General features: G+C 47.6%; 1 long non-coding RNA gene across 1 annotated transcript in view; it reads right to left on the bottom strand.

The window, feature by feature from the left end:
• Positions 1-17,361, bottom strand: part of LOC147737059 (uncharacterized) — a 54,975-nt gene extending 37,614 nt beyond the window's left edge. Inside the window, exon 1 of the long non-coding RNA XR_015309386.1 lies at positions 17,237-17,361. This is a non-coding gene — a long non-coding RNA (uncharacterized LOC147737059). The remainder of the gene's footprint in view (positions 1-17,236) is intronic.
• Positions 17,362-17,631: the final 270 nt, after the last annotated feature.

The raw sequence follows: 17,631 nt of genomic DNA, 5'->3' as shown, positions 1-17,631 counted from the left end.
AGAAGCCCCTGACAACATGGCAAAAGGTGGCCAGAAAGACACAACACCAGAGGGTGATACCAACCAATTAGGTTCCCTGCTACAAGAGATGAGAGCGGGGGTCAGAGCCCTAGATGTGCACTTTGATGTCCTAGATAAGCCCATGGCGGATCTGGGATCGAAGATCATAGTTCACGACAGAAAACTCGACGTGGCGGAATCGCATAAATCAGATCTAGGAGATGGAACGGCTCAATCCTTGAAAAGGCTCAGCCAAATGGAACGTAACCTCAAAGAAATCGCAATCAAGAAAGAGGACTTAGAGGCGCGCAGTCGCCAAAATAACGTGCACATTTTGGGTGTTCCGGAATCGACAGCCACTGGTCGCATGGATACCTTGGTAGAAACAATCCTGATAGACTTGTTTTGTAGAGAAGTCTTCACTATGGGCTTTGTGATAGGACGCGCTCATAGATGACTAGGTCCAAGGCCCATTCTGGATGCCCGCCCAGACCCATCATTGCCCGTGTCATGAACTTTAGGGATCGAGACACGGCCCAGCGCCTGGCACGAGAACGGGTCGAAATGGTATGGCAGAGCTCCAAGCTGTCCCTATACCCAGACTTTACAATCATGGTACAGGAGGCCAGGCGGAAATACACTGGAGTGTGGCGCAGCTGCCAGGGCGACAGATGCTGGACGCACATACGAGAAGCGATAGAGGGCTTCTCCTTAATTGACATAGGTCGTACGCAAAACCCGCATAGCACTGACTATACACATTACACTGGCAGTCATAACACATGGACGAGGCTCGACTATTGGCTGGCATCCCCAGAACTTCTCAGCTGGTGTCATGTGATCCGGACACTTTGTCGCACATATTCGGATCACTCCCCTGTATTATTAACATTGAAGGTCCCGCGACCCGAGAGTTTTGAATGACAGTGGCGATTCCCCAGCCACGCATTAGATGATGAAGTTTTTAGACAGGAATTACGAGAAGCGATAGAGGACGACTTCGTCATCAACACTGGTTCAGTAGACACTGTGGCAATGTTATGGGAGGGTTTTAAAGCATACATGAGGGGCGTGTGTATATCCAAAAATGCCTTTATAGTGAGGGATTTGTGCAGTACGTTAGCCCGCCTGGAAAAGGACCTAGGGCCGTTAGACTCTGAACAGCGACAGGTCCCGAAATAGACAAGCAACGTTTGTCCCTGCTCACAGAATTCAAAGATACCGCTGAGAGGGAGATCCTTTTTATGGGAAAATACTACAATGCCAGGAAATACGGTGAAGGTGAGCGGCCGGGACGAGTCCTAGCACAGATGATTTGACCTCTCTATTGTAAGGCATACATCCCCGATGAGAACTTCATCGGGACAACAGATCACTGACCCACTGGATATCCAGGGGGAATTTATGTCCTATTTTGAAACATTATACACCACTAGATTGGGTCAAGACAGGGTGCAGCAGAAGAGCTATTTGTCTGAGGTCGCTTTAGTTCATCTCGAGAAGTTTATGCAAGACTTTCTCAGTGAGCCTATCTCTGAGGAGAGCATTGATGAGGCATCTCTGCCCTGAAGAGTTCCTCGGTCCCGGGGCTCGACGGTTTCACAGCAGATTTTTATAAGGCCTATGAAGATTTATTGATTCCCCATCTCCTTAAAGTATATGCAGAAGCCCTGGAGAGAAAGATAATACCTCCCACCCTGTGTGAGGCAGTCATCATTCTTCTACCCAAACCTGGCAAGGACCCCCTGCTATGTGGTTCCTATCGACCGTTATCACTCTTAAACCTAGACTACAAAATAATGGCAAAGGCTCTGGCATGTCGCCTGTCTCTCTCAATAAAATCTATAATTTCCCGGCCCAGTCTGGTTTCATTCCCCATCGCTCGACAGCCTTCAATCTACCCCCTCCAGACTCCACAGGATAGACCCTGCCAGACCGCACCATTGTGCAAGATGCAACGCTCCAAATGCAGACTTCGCTCACCTCGCCTGGACCTGTCCACGCGAACACTCATACTGTGTAGGAATACATAAGATAGTGAGTGGCTTGGTTAAGGTACCGATGAACCCCTTGCCCGAGATTGCCCTGTTGGGATATGTTAAGCATTTCCCACCGGCAATTCGCAGGTTTGCTGCCATCAGCTTACTACTGGCCGAAAGGGAGGTATCCAATCATTGTGGTGGCAGAACAGCACCCTCAGTGAAGGGATGGCTGAAGAGCATGGCGTCCTGTTCCACAGAGAGCAACCTATACGCAATAACGGTCCCCCCCACCTCCAGGCCCAGACATATCTGCGGAACTTTCACAACATACCAAGAGGCGCAGCGACAAGACCTCCCCTACCCAGAAAGAACAGGGCATAGTCCCAACAGGGGTGGGTTAGACTGTCCCGAGATACATGTCAATAATCAACTACACCGGATGCTAAAATCCTTTTTTGATGTCGGTACAGTTGATTTATTCCCATGCCATGATTGTAAACACCGTTTATGTGAATCAGAGTCAAGAACGATTGTAACAGAAAATATGTTAGCAGCCGAGGGACTTGCTTTATGTAACATGTGATCACTCTGCGGCATTGATTGAACCCTTGACAGTGTGTATTATGTCTACCTGTACTTGTAAAGGATTTTACTTGTCCTAGTGTACTTTTTTACTCATACATAAATGCAAAATAAAGTTTTAAAAAAAATAAGGGGTAAGAGCTCACTGAAGCCTACCCTACGCCCACACAGGAGCAGCAATCATTAGTGAAGCAGGTGCAAGGAAGCTCACCAAGGTGCAATTTCTATAATCAGATGTAGGATAGATATATAGCCAATCACCGTTGCATGCAAGACCGTCTGTCTATCAGATCGGATAGATGGCTTTGCATACCCAACGAGACTACATGCCAGGACTTATCAAAGGCAATAATCCTTTCATGATTTTATATGACTGGATGCGATGGTGATTACCAGCTTATTGATATTGCAGCTCTTAATAAGAATAAGCGACTTGGGCCTAGATGTATCAAGATTCCATTTTGCGAATCTTAAATAGCGATTTTTTGCGAATCGCTATTTAGAATTCGCAAAATGGAATGTATGTAAAAAATTGCATTTTTTTGCGATTCCTTATTTATCTTTATTTGCGAATTCGCATTTTGCGAATTCGCAAATAAGGAATAATTCCCCATGCATTCCTATGGGCCAGGAGGCCCATAGGAATGATTGTGCAGTAATTCTCAAATTGCGAATTCGCAGTTTGCTAATCGCAATTTGAGAATTATTTCAAGGGTGCAGGGGTGTCTCATGGACACCCTTGCTGCACCCCTGAAACTTACATGTGTGTGCATATGGCACACATACATTCCCTATGGGCATGTATGTGTGTCACATGCCACCTTCAAAATAGTCATATTTTGTTTTTTAAAAGGATTTCGCAAATTAACACGAACCTCAAATTGGTGTTAATTTGCAATTCCTTAACCCGAATTCGCAATTTTAAAAATGTTCATACATGCCATTTAAGGAATCGCAAAATTGCGATTCCTTAAATGCATAAGCAAAATAAGGAATCGCAATTTTTTGCGATTCCTTATTTTGCTAATTTCTGATACATCCCAAAAGATGCTAAATGTCCGTTTGCGATTCCTTAAGGCCGAAATTCTGCGAATTTCGGCCTTAACGAATCACAAAAGGTTTGATACATCTAGGCCTTGGTGTTTTCCAATAAAACTATTTCAATATGGATCAAAGGAATTAAATCAATCATGATTGATATGGTGATTGCCTATATATCTATACTACATCTGATTACAGAAATAGCACCTTGGTGAGCTTCTATAAAAGACTATTCCAACCCTGATGAAGTCCATGTTGGATGAAACGCGTTGGCTGGGCTGATGCATTTGAGTACAAATAAAGAATACATTGAAAAAAAGAACTCTCAAGGCCCCGCGCTGTATTTTCTGATTTGGTGGATCTTATAATATTTTGTTTAGTTTGCAAAGGAAATGAGGTTTAATTACATGCTTGAGTATAATTGATGAAAGAATCTAGTTATAACTGTATGCTCCTTTTCAGAATTTGACAATCCTAGTCAGGATAAGGCACACGCAAACCCCAAATTAAACTGTGGTCAACCCCCTGGTAGCTTGGCACAGAGCAGTCAGGCTTAATTTAGAGGCAATGTGTAAATATTTGTGCAACACTTCAAACAGTAAAACAGCGTAAACAGCACACAAAATCAACACCAGGTTAGAAAAATAGAGCTCAGTTTCATCAACAAATCTAAACCCAAAAGACAAAAATCCAATCAGTATAACCGGAGATATGAATTTTAAAGTATAAACTTCTATATAGCACCGAAAAACATAAAGCGCCAACCGAGGCAATCTGAGCATACTGGAGCAGGTTAAAGTCAAAAGTTCACGCTGATCACGATGGAGCGCGAATTAGATAGAGCCCTAGATTAGTTCAGCTGAAGGTTTACCTTCTCAAGATTTGAGCCAAGAGACCCGTTCGCATTGGAGAGGGTCGCAGGGAGTAAGGAGAGAGTTGATGGCGTTGGTGGACATGGCACAAAGAGCAGGCCAGGTGTCGCAGAAGGTCGGGCTGGAGGTTTACGTTGTTGGCCTTCCAGATCTATTGATGCTTTCCGTGCAAGGAGATAGGCGGCAGGGGCTCGTGCTGAAGTTCCGTGTGAGCAGTGGGATTCGGGTGCGAATGGGCTTATTTGCACTCATGAAGAGTTCAAAAGCTTGATTTAGGAACCCACTGAACCACAGCAAGAGTCTAGGGCCTGAGAAGCACCATTTGGGAGCAAGGGTTGCGCTGAAGACTGGTCCAGGCAATTCCACAAAATGAATGGGAGGTCAGGAACAGCACCAGCCCTCACTGCACAAGCGTCTGTTGATTGTAAATACAAGAGCATGGCTTTAACCCGTTTACTGCGGCGGCAATTCCTCTGCGGTGTGGGCCTTCGAATGCGCGGGTGGGGCTGTGTCAGCCAACGGACGTGTGCAGCACTACTGAGGTAGTGCTTGTGACGGCCGTTGGCCAACGCACGCACGCACGCAAAGGGTTAAAAAAAATATTTGCTGCAAACCCCAGATCAGCCAAATTAAAAGATGCTCATGTGGACACACTTGTGTCAAAAACATATTTTATAGATGCGGGCAGCAAGTGGGTATAGTTTGTGGTTGCAGTGGCCCAGGAGAAAGGTAAGAATGTGCAACTTGAGATTCGGCGACTATGGCGGCATTCAGAATCATGCCTGAAGCCTCCAAAAGCAGCCCGCCAGAGCTTGAGGAATTGCCAGTTCTGAGTTGCAAGGTGCAATAGTCTTTAGTCTACAGATGTGAGGACGTGTGATTGGGAGCCCCAGGGCCACGACGAGCCTCCAACAGCCTGGTCGCAGGGCATTGGATTTATTTAGGCATTTTTTTATAGCGCATACTTTACCCAGCGGTGTCAGAGCGCTTCACAATAGAGCGAAGTATATAGGATTAGATATTATGGTAACATATTTACAGAGTATAAATCTGCCAAAAATTACATGATACAAACTAAAGTTGGATCGATTAGGGTTCCCAAAAAACACATTCCACAGTTGAAGCATAAGGACAAACTAGTCTCCAGAGAGGAACACAAAACAGTCAATGCCTCCAGGCTGTGTAGGTGTATTGTTTTGACCCCGCCCCCACATTCACTGACCACTCCCACAGGCCTTGCCCCCAACTCACAGACCCCGCCCCATTGCCACAGGCCCCGCCCCCCACAGACACCACACCCTTGCAGGTCTCATACGTTAATGCTCTTCCACCGCTTCCACTGCTGCCTCGAGGCCTTATCTCCCCTTACCTCTCTTGTGGGTTCGAGGGGGGAGTGGCCGGGGAGAAGGGGGGACAGTGTTGGCCTGGTTGGAGGGGACACACCCGAGGGCCCCGCGTGACAACAAACCGCGCGCGGGACAAGAGCCGCTCTGATGATCTGTAGCTGCGCATGCGCAGGATGTATGCTCGTTATGGCTGCGCATGCGCTGAGAATAGCGAAGCACATAAAACTGTAAGAGTGTGTCATTAAGCGGCCCTGCAGGGAAGCGCGGCCTACAGAGTCCAACCGAGAGGGGACGTAACTGGGACCGTCCACACTGTCTTCCATTCCGAAAAACAGAAAAAACCAGGACTGAACTAAGAGCGAGGGTTAAAGAGGTCTTGATGGGTTAACAGCTGCGCATGCGCTGGGGACAGACACTTCCTCCCGCCGCGGAGTGCGGGTTAAAGAAGGCCTTGTATTAGCAGCTGCGCATGCGCTGAAGACAGACACTGCTTCCCGCATCGGAGCGCGGGTTAAAGACGGACTTGCATTAACAGCTGCGCATGCGCTGAGGACAGACACTGCTCCGGGGCCTTGGATTACCATGAGCGCCTCATTGCCATGACAGGGACACTGCTGCAGCAGCTCTAAGCAGCAGGGAGAGGGAGCACAGAGGGGTGAGACTCTGAGACACACATTTAAAAAATCAATCAATAAAATCTTTTTTCAATCTCTTAAATACAGATCATAAAAGCACAATTTAAATCAGTGATCAACAACCAGCTCCAGTTCATAACAAGTTAAAATCCTAGAGCAAGTAGAATTATTTAAAAAGAACATCAAATAATTTTACAGGACATTTTATCTCATAAAGTGCATCATGTGCCTCATAGACCAAATCCAGTCAGCTTACATCAAATTACTCATTTATGCATATAATTGTTAGTTAAAACCAACCTCGCACCTTTCTCCTTTTCATACAGGCAGAGATTTTAAGAAGTAACAAGGTCCTGTGCACACGATGTGGTAAGTCGGTTCCAGGTGGAAACCCCGTGAATACAAATTCCAAAATGATTACTCCAAAGCAAGTTCTGTGTCTTGTAAGATATATTTAATAGTCATATAGTAATTACAAGTTTCCAAGTAGCCAGTGTGTAAGAGCAGTTGAGATAGAGCCGACACGTGTTTCGTCACAGCGTGTACGGTCTGTGACTCATCAGGGCTAAAATGCTCAGTGGCAGGGGTTGATCTGGCGGTACTTAAAATGCAGCCGGGTATGGATGCATTGACAGGGCATTAGTCGGAATCTCCCTTAATGCCAGTAGAGCTAACAGCACGGGTCCGTGGAGGCGGTCGACATCCGGGTTGTGGAATTTGTATTCACGGGGTTTCCACCTGGAACCGACTTACCACATCGTGTGCACAGGACCTTGTTACTACATTTCGGATTTGGAGAGGCCTCTCCTAATCTCTCCAGGGGCTGGTTTCTACTGGGTTTGTTCCCCTGAGCTGTCTGCACCGAACTTATCACTTATCCTTCAACTCGTTACTACAGGGACTTACTGTGCGCCACTCCTTCCCTGCACATATCCAAACCCTTGCTGTCCTGTTTTACTCTGAGATTTTAAGAAGTAAGGTGCCACCTGGCATTGTTTAAAATTGTGGCGCCTTAAAATCGGAAGGATAAAGTCTGTCCTATAAAACCCACAAAACAAGACTAGGTGCAGGTCAGATTGGGGGGAATGGTTGACGCAGGGACACAGCATCAAATCTGAGTGTTTGAATCTTCTCTCCGTATAACCTAATATCAAGGAGAGGAGAGTCAGACAAAATCTCAATAGTTCCTATCCAGCACGTAGTGCTTCGTGCTAGATAGGAATATCCTCCCTCTGGCCTAGGGGAAATCAGATGATATGCAAGGACCGTCTTTTTTCTGTAATTCCTTTCCCTGCGAAGATAATGAGCCCTCCGCATAAAAATCTCAATTAATTTCTGTTTTGAAATCTTCCTGCATGCCGTTTAATCCTTAAATAATTCTCACAACCAAATTGCCATTAATTCTGATTCCACATAACTCAGCCATCTCATCTAATTGTAATGGCCCAATTTAAAACAATCTTTAAATATGTTTAGTATTAAATTGGTGCTAGTCTAATGGTATGTAACATGTAAGGTAACCCCAATTCTATATGTAAGATATCATTTGAATAAGTGGATGGTAGGGACACTAGGGACTTAAAAATGATCTTCAAGTTTTTGGAGACAGCCGGTAGGCGCCATACCCCAGACTCCTGCCCCTTATGTGGCTATTGCCTTAATTTTGGCCTGAGAAATGTTTTAATTGGGTCAAGGGGGCTAGCGTCTAACTTTTGGAGAAGGCCTTAATATCTTTCAGACTTCTTTCCATTCCTAGTGCTCTTGCCGATACCAGGTTCTCCCAAGTTTGATTTTTATCAAATAAGACTCCCAGGTATGGGAAGGACTCTACCACTTCTGTTTTCTGGCAATCCATATGGAAGTGTGGGGATTTATCAGCTTTGCCAGACGCTGCTATAATGACAGAAGATTTTGTATCATTTACTTTAAGGTCCAGCGAAGCCATGATTGATGCATATGTTGTTATGAGCCATTGGAGAGCTACCCCCGTTCTTGCAATTAACACTGCATCCTCGGCATAAGCTAACATTGGTAGGGGGTTGGTGTCAAACACGGGCACGTCCGGGAATGAGTCCGAGAGGGCTGCCTCAACCCTGTTTGTATAGCTGGAAAAAAAAGAAACGGGGCGAGGACACATCCCAGCTTAACTCCACTAGCGATTTTGAAGGGGCGGGTTCATTCCCCATTTTTGCCATACGGGACACATGCAGTGGCATTTACATATAGTTGGCGGATAAAGTTAACTACAAGTGGATCAATCCCCATCTCCTCCAATAAATACCAAAGTTTCTGATGGCTCACGAAGTCAAATGCAGCTGATACGTCTATAAAAGCCATGTAGATTTTCCAGTCTTTCGATCTGGTATATTTGTCTATACATAGTGACAGGTTTAGACATTGGTCTGTAATGGCTTTTTCCCTCTGGAAGGCATACTGCACCTGCATTAAGATGTTTCTTGGGTCCACTCTTCCAGCCTGAATAAAAGGAGCCAACCCATAAGTTTGGCAGTTGTGTCCAATAAGGAGATGGGCCTACAGTTCTTTGGGCTTCCCCAGTCCCCTTTTTTGTATATCAGAATAATTACACTATGCTTCCAGGAAGGTGGAGGCCCATCTATAACTATGCTGTTAAACACATTTGTTAGCAGCGGAGCCCACAATTCTTGGTTTTCCTGAAAAAGATCTATCGCCACCTCATCAGGTCCTGGGGCTTTCCCAGCAACACAGGCCGCCAACCCTCTTCTGACTTCTGAGAGTGAAAAAGAAACCTGCAATTTAGGATCTGTGTCACTAGAGGGCACCACAGGCGCAGTGTTTGAGGTGAATATAAACTCTCAGTGTGCCACCCATGCTTCTTCACCTACATATGAGTCCAGTGTCGGATCCTTAGTATTTTTGAAATAGGGAGTGTTTATTACTTTCTAAAAATCTCTGCTATTGCATGTCCTAGCCGCCTGCTCGAGGCCTTCCCAGGCCTCCTCCCTCATATCCCTCTCTCTTTTCCTTCGAACTGACTTATAGTCACTGCATAGCGATCTCTCTCAAGATTGGTATGTTTGCCAAAACCAAAACCAGTGGAGAGGCCGCTGGACATCACCAAGTGGTTCACAGCCTTTGAGAGGGCTTGTGATATCAGACAACTAAAGAAACCTCTCTGGGGGGCACTTCTTTGGGAACTGTTCTCTGGTAATTGCAGAGACAGACTTCTGGCCCTCTCTGGGCCAGATGCAGGGTCCTATGACCTCATGAAGAAAACTCTGATTGAGGGCTTTGGACTCACTACTGAGGAGTATAGAATTAGGTTCAGGGGGGCTCACAAAACCCAGACCCAATCCTGGATAGATTTTGTAGACTACTCAGTAAAGACACTGGATGGTTGGTTAACTGGACACAATGTGCATGATTTTACTGGACTTTATAATTTGTTTATGAAGGAACACATTTTGAGTAATTGTACAAATGAAAAGTTGCATCAGCATTTGGTAGACCTAGGTCTAATTTTTCCCCAAGAATTGTGTCTTGGGAATTCCCAAGAACTGGAGGAGAGTGATCACTGGGTTTCCAAACTGGGAGGCAAGATGGCGGTCGTGTGAGACTGCAGTGCGCACAGACGAGTGCTGAGGTCTAAGAAAATATGCGGATTCTGCAGCTTAAATGGTTAAAATGAAATTGAGAAGTAATTCCAAACCCGCCGCTGAAGTTATACCGAAATTTTGAGTATACACTAATGCAATAACCCCTGAACAGAGCAATGGAGATTCTGGAGAACGTGATCATAGACGACACAAAAGTGCCGATCAGGAGTCAAGTTGCAACGCTGGGATCCCTAATTGGTCTTGTAGTGATCAGATACCTGTACAGCGGCAGCCACAAGTCTCAGAGAACCGCTGGTCAGACGTACCTTGTCGGAGCTCCGGAGCGGAGGGGTGCCGTGGCTGTCAGTGGAAGCGTCATGGCACCAAAGAATGCGGCGGCGGCTGCTAAAGCAAGGGCGGCAAGACTGGCAGTCCGGGACGGTGCGGAGCCTGTGAGGCAAGCGGGCGGTGTTTCAGAGCCTGCCCCAGGAGCTACCGAAAACATTTCAGCTAAGACACCGAAGCACGGTGTAACTTCTATGCGGAAGGGAAGTCTGACTGCCCCCTCTGTCGTTGACCTCCTCCGCAAGACGCCAGCAAAACTTCTTCCGGGTCGAGGCGGGAGGAGTCAGCCGGGAACTCAACAGACAACAGCAGCCGCGAAGGCGGTGGATGAGCAGAGTAATCAGCAAAGCAGCGACGCGGACGTCCCTGGGATAACTGTGATAACGGGGACAACTGACACTAACACAGTAAGCCCTACACATAATGATACAGCAGCTGGGGTTGAAGCAAGCATGAATGGGATAGGGGGTGGATGAGCAGAGTAACCAGCAAAGCAGCGACGCGGACGTCCCTGGGATAACTGTGATAACGGGGACAACTGACGCTAACACAGTAAGCCCTACACATAACGATACAGCAGCTGGGGTTGAAGCAAGCATGAATGGGATAGGCGGTGGATGAGCAGAGTAACCAGCAAAGCAGCGACGAGGACGTCCCTGGGATAACTGTGATAACGGGGACAACTGACGCTAACACAGTAAGCCCTACACATAACGATACAGCAGCTGGGGTTGAAGCAAGCATGAATGGGATAGGGGGTGGATGAGCAGAGTAACCAGCAAAGCAGCGACGAGGACGTCCCTGGGATAACTGTGATAACGGGGACAACTGACACTAACACAGTAAGCCCTACACATAACGATACAGCAGCTGGGGTTGAAGCAAGCATGAATGGGATAGGCGGTGGATGAGCAGAGTAACCAGCAAAGCAGCGACGCGGACGTCCCTGGGATAACTGTGATAACGGGGACAACTGACGCTAACACAGTAAGCCCTACACATAATGATACAGCAGCTGGGGTTGAAGCAAGCATGAATGGGATAGGCGGTGGATGAGCAGAGTAACCAGCAAAGCAGCGGCGAGGACGTCCCTGGGATAACTGTGATAACGGGGACAACTGACGCTAACACAGTAAGCCCTACACATAACGATACAGCAGCTGGGGTTGAAGCAAGCATGAATGGGATAGGGGGTGGATGAGCAGAGTAACCAGCAAAGCAGCGACGAGGACGTCCCTGGGATAACTGTGATAACGGGGACAACTGACGCTAACACAGTAAGCCCTACACATAACGATACAGCAGCTGGGGTTGAAGCAAGCATGAATGGGATAGGGGGTGGATGAGCAGAGTAACCAGCAAAGCAGCGACGCGGACGTCCCTGGGATAACTGTGATAACGGGGACAACTGACGCTAACACAGTAAGCCCTACACATAATGATACAGCAGCTGGGGTTGAAGCAAGCATGAATGGGATAGGGGGTGGATGAGCAGAGTAACCAGCAAAGCAGCGACGCGGACGTCCCTGGGATAACTGTGATAACGGGGACAACTGACGCTAACACAGTAAGCCCTACACATAACGATACAGCAGCTGGGGTTGAAGCAAGCATGAATGGGATAGGGGGTGTGGAGGTACAAGGGGGTGGAACCGCCGCGGACTTGGCTGAACAAATTACTACTCCCCTCCACATAGCCATCGATGACATTATCCCTATAGATACTCAGGTGCATACAGATGATCGCAAAATGCCTGACAGCACAATTCAAATAGAAGTGCCCCAGACAGAGCCAATGAGTTCTATGGCAGCTAAAATTAACAAAAAATTTATTGATTTCGACCCGGACAGAGATAAAGATCCGAGCAATTTTTTCTCATTCTCGGATGAACTTGGGTGGTCTGATGACACAGGATCTCCTCTGAGTGATTTAAGTGATGACAAAATGAGTGCAAAAGAGCATAGAGCAGGCCAAAAAACTGTCCTAAAACGCAGAAAGAGCCATCAGGATACAGCAGAGCTAGCTTGGGACTACACGCCATCAAATCACCTCACAGCATCATTAACACCGCCAAGCTTTATATAAATATAACACAACATTCGGACTCCCCAACATACCAAAGCTCAACCTCACCTACAATGGAAACTGTACTTCAAGCTATAGCGGCGCACAGAGAGGAGACATCTCATGATGGGCGCAAGGCCCAAGCTGCTCTCCGTAAGGCTCAAGGGGTGGTGCGCAAACTCTTAAGAAAAGTTGGGACATTTAGTGATCGAGTGACAGATTTAGAGTCTAGAATTGTCTCTAATGAGTCTGAGACGGCTGAAAATCACGAACAGATTAACGCACATGAGGCTGAACTATCAGATGTGAGGTGGAAGCTGGAGGACATGGAAAATGGATTACGTAGGAATACTCAACACGTGCTAGGTATCCCTGAGGAAATTGAAGGGGGAGACGCCCGCTCCTTCGTAATACAACTTTTTCGTGACTCTCTCCCTGAATTGTCTAGCTAGAACTGGAACTTTCAAGGAGCCCACCATGTCCCTCTTACTCTAAGACACCCGGTCAAAGCTGGGGGTATCCAAGGGCTATTTTAGTCTATTTCGGCAACTTCCTCTTAAGACAGGCAATTGCTGAGAAGGCCAGGCCAGAAGCAAAAAGGTCCAGGGGGTCAAAAAACATACTTCGTATGCCCGGACTTCTGCCACGCAACTGTGGAGAGGAGGTGGCGGCTTCGCCAACTCATTAAACCCTTCCAAGGAAGGCGATAATCTAACGCTAGAAATAGGGTTACTCGCTCATGCTTTTTCACTCAACCCCTTATATTATCCATAATACTCCATAGACGTCTGGAGTGGGTAAGAGGGCAATATCCGCCAGTCGAGTAGGACGAAAAAACTCCTGCAGGGACCCTCTTGGTTTATTCAGCGTTGAAGGATACAGTGTTCCAAAATGTTGTGCACCTAATCTCTGTTCCCTTGAATCCTACTCTGAATAAAAAATGCAGTCGGACGAAGAAAACACCAACACGAGAGATCTTGCTAGACGGTTAATAGAAGCTGATGATAGCATTTTACAAACAAATGCGGAAGCAAAACGTATTCCAATAAATATAAGGAAAATTTTGGCTTACAAATTAATAAACAACGGTGTAACACCGAAAGGTGGGACAGTCGTATTTGTAGTGGAGGCACACGAATATCGGCAGACAGAGGTATTCTATTCCTGGATAAGATTCCCAGAAGTAAATCAAATAACAAAAGAGTTTCACTACTATGAACCAGGTGATATTCCAACGGAACACGTTCCCCATGAGGAAATTGAGATTCCACTAACTTACCAACAGCACGAGCTTTGGTTTAAAGGCGCCCTACAACACTGTGAACACATAACAAGGCCCGGTCCACTAGGGAGACCGGGAGCAACTTGGCCAGTTTTAGCCGGCTACACACCTCATCCGGACGTAAGGAAAATGTCTAAAGAAGAGGTGATTACCCAGCTAGAAGAACTAGTTAAAATTCACAGACAATTAGTCCAATATGTCATGAGGACTTTGACGGACCACCCGACAATAGGACTCACACAACAGACCCCTCATCAGGGGACTACAAATAAAATTACACCACAAACAATTCAGTCAGTAATTGGAAAGTTACCTACTAAACGGGAACAAATACCATTTTGGCTAGCACAAAAAATCACTCAAATAGAGGCAGTTTTTCCTAATAGTACACCTCATGAAAACACAGAATTCTGACCATTTGTCTACCAATGGGAATTGCACCAAATGTGGAAGACTGCGACACTTGAGGTACAGTCTTTGCTTCAATCTATACAAAAACACACGGTGTTCCGTCTATGGCGGTTATACCAGACATTCTGAAACAAATTCAGAATGAATATGGCCCAGAACCAGCCTTAAATTTAGGTATGAAATTACTGAAAATGTTTAAACAGGTATCAGCTATATTATTAGCTAATGTAAGGGGGAAGCAGCATCTGTAGCAATCCGCCATAGGTTAAGAGAAATAGATGAGGAAGACCAGCCCTCTGAACTAGCCAGAATAATGGAAAAATGCTATGAAGAACTGGGTAGAGATAGTTTGGGAGGGAAACCACTGAAACCCCAACTACCAGATAGCACATAGAAGTCGTTTGTAATAAACACTTCAAATACTCCTAAAAATAGATGGGAAAGTAATAAAAAGATTACACCCAGGGAGAAACAATTTAAACAAAGAGGGAGATCATCCAAGAGAAGGAACAAAACTCTGACTACATGGCCCCTAGAGAATACAAACCGGCTCTGGGACATGACGAACATACGGTAGCCTCAGGGGAAACTCCTAATCCTCCAGTATTGATTTGTCCTAAAGCCCTGGAGAGCATTACGCACTTCATGTTTAATTTGTCCCGAACCCCTGGACAGCATTGCGCACTTCATGCACCTAGTGACGTCCATATGTCCAACCTTGTGCGTCAAACCAGTCACCTAGCTAGTATAAAAGCAGCCAGGTTGGTCCAGTCAAACACGCGGTGGTTTTCAGGAGCTGATCGATTGACCTCGTCCCAAGCCCAGCGGATGCGAGACCTGAAGCCAGCCGACCCTCCTACTTGACGCACTGACAGAGAAGCTGCCTTTTTCTCCAGCCGAGAAAATCCAGCTCCGGTGTTCCCTACTTGCCACAGCCGGCTGCCGGGATATCGAGTTCAAGAGATTCCAGACCTCTCACATTCTAAACAAGGTATGGAGCTGATTAGCCGCAGAGAATGATTCTTGGTTTTTAGAATAATCTGGCAGAGAAATTATTTAACTTAACTGAGGTTCTCACTTATCTTTTCCCGTTCACAACTTAGGTTAGGAACACGGGGTAGGCATAAGGTAGATTACATCAGTTGAGTTAGCTTAGCTATTTTTAGTTAGCTTTCTATTGTATAGATTTTAGGATATGTTTTAGATGCGTGTTATGGCTAAGAAACGATAACATGCTTTTGCAGTATTACTTTATAATACTCTTTTTACTGTATGCACTATATTTTATAACAAGTGTTGCTATCATTGCAATTCACTTCTCCTGTGTGAGAAAACAGACTGTTCAATAAATAACACCTTTTATTGAAAACGCCTGTCTCTCTTTCTCTACACTCTCGAGTGAAACTAAGAATGGCAAAAAGATTTCTATTGTTTTTTACGACTCTGGAGATTTACTCCTAACTCATGGAGATACAAAGTTGTCATGTTGTATGGTTGTCAGAAGCTAAATCTCTTCTTGTCTAAGTAGGCACTATAATACCTCATCCTACATTCGAGAAAGTTTCTAGTGACCTCTGAGCTAGCTGGCAGAACCCCTTAAGTCTAATGTTGTCAGCAGGGGATCCTTGGTAACCTCAGTTACTGGTCTTTTGTTGTTGATGTTATTCCAATGCGCAGATGCCTATGGAGATAATAGGAACTACACTACAGTACCACCTCCTCTGCACTCATGGACAGGCCCACCTGCACTTAACCCCATGGACAGGACATGCTTCACTTCCTCTGCACCCTGGACAGGCCTCGCCTCCTCTGCTCCCCCTGGACAGGCATCTCCCCTGCACCCCTCAGGACGGGCCTCACCTCCTCTGCACCCCTGGACAGGCTTCACTTCCGCTGAACCCCTGGACAGACCTCTCCTCCTCTGTACCCCTGGACAGGCCTCTCCTCCTCTGCACCACTGGACGGGCCTCACCTCCTCTGCACCCCTGGACAGGTCTCTCCTCCTCTGCACCTCTGGACAGGCCTCACCTCCTCTGCACCCCTGGACAGGCCTCTCCTCCTCTGCACCCCTGGACAGGCCTCACCTCCTCTGCACCTCTGGACAGGCCTCTCCTCCTCTGCACCCCTGGACAGACCTCTCCTCCTCTGCACCCCTGGTCAGGCCTCACCTCCTCTATACCCCTGGACAGATCTCACCTCCTCTGCTCCCCTGGACAGGCCTCTCCTCCTCTGCACCCCTGGACAGGCCTCACCTACTCTGCACCCCTGGACAGACCTCTCCTCCTCTGCACCCCTGGACAGGCCTCACCACCCTCTGCACCTCTGGACAGGCCTCACCTCCTCTGCACCCCTGGACAGGCCTCTCCTCCTCTGCACCCCTGGACAGGCCTCTCCTCCTCTGCACCCCTGGACAGGCCTCACCTCTTCTGCCTCTCCCTTGGACAGGCCTCACTTCCTCTGCACCCCTGGACAGGCCTCTCCTCTTCTGCAACACTGGACAGGCCTCTCCTCTTCTGCACCCCTGGACAGGCCTCACCTCTTCTGCCTCTCCCTTGGACAGGCCTCACCTCCTCGGACCCCTGGACAGGCCTCACCTCCTCTGCACCCCTGGACAGGCCTCACCTCTTCTGCCTCTCCCTTGGACAGGCCTCTCCTCCTCTGCACCCCTGGACAGGCCTCACCTCTTCTCCACCCCTGGACAGGCCTCGCCTCCTCTGCACCCCTGGACAGACCTCTCCTCCTCTGCACCCCTGGACAGGCCTCTCCTCCTCTGCACCCCTGGACAGGCCTCACCTCCTCTGCACCCCTGGACAGACCTCTCCTCCCCTGCCCCCCTGGCCAGGCCTCACCTCCTCTGCACCCCTGGACAGGCCTCTCCTCTTCTGCACCTCTGGACAGGCCTCTCCTCTTCTGCCCCTCTGGACAGGTCTCTCCTCCTATGCCCCCCTGGACAGGCTTCACCTCCTCCCCACTCAGGCTCATCATCAGGAAGAGCTGAGCTCTCCTGACCTCACCATGAATGCCAGGGGGGTGGGGGGGGGGGGGGGATCTAATCCTTGGATTAATAAATTGCAGCCAAGTGAGTAAACAGCTCTCCTACCTGAGCAGAAACCTGTCCGGGCTCTCTCCTCGTCCTGGGGTCTGTGAGGGTCTGAAGATGGAGGTATCTACCCACCAGACAGGGCTCCTTCCTCCTCTGGAACAGGCTGAACACACCAGGAGAGGGAGGAAGTGATGTCACCGCCGCTGCTCGTGCTGTCTCTGCCACCGCTGACCCGGAAAAGGAAACCCTTCTCCCTTTCATACAGTGTGCAGATCAGAGGGTTTCATCAGCAGGCGTGGACCGCCCTCTGGTGGCCGCTGACGGGACCGCCGCCTCCAGGCTCCAGGAGTGAAGACATTTCACACAAACAAATATTTATACCTGTAAAAACCTGGGATTTCAGATGTCACAGACGTGAATGTTTTTAAGGGTCAGACAGTTCAAGTACAGGG

The sequence above is a fragment of the Lissotriton vulgaris genome, chromosome 1_1 (genome assembly GCF_964263255.1).
Source record: "Lissotriton vulgaris chromosome 1_1, aLisVul1.2, whole genome shotgun sequence".
Classification (NCBI taxonomy): domain Eukaryota; kingdom Metazoa; phylum Chordata; class Amphibia; order Caudata; family Salamandridae; genus Lissotriton; species Lissotriton vulgaris.
Note: the sequence above shows the minus strand (reverse complement) of the source record. Positions and strands in the feature narration are given on the sequence as shown.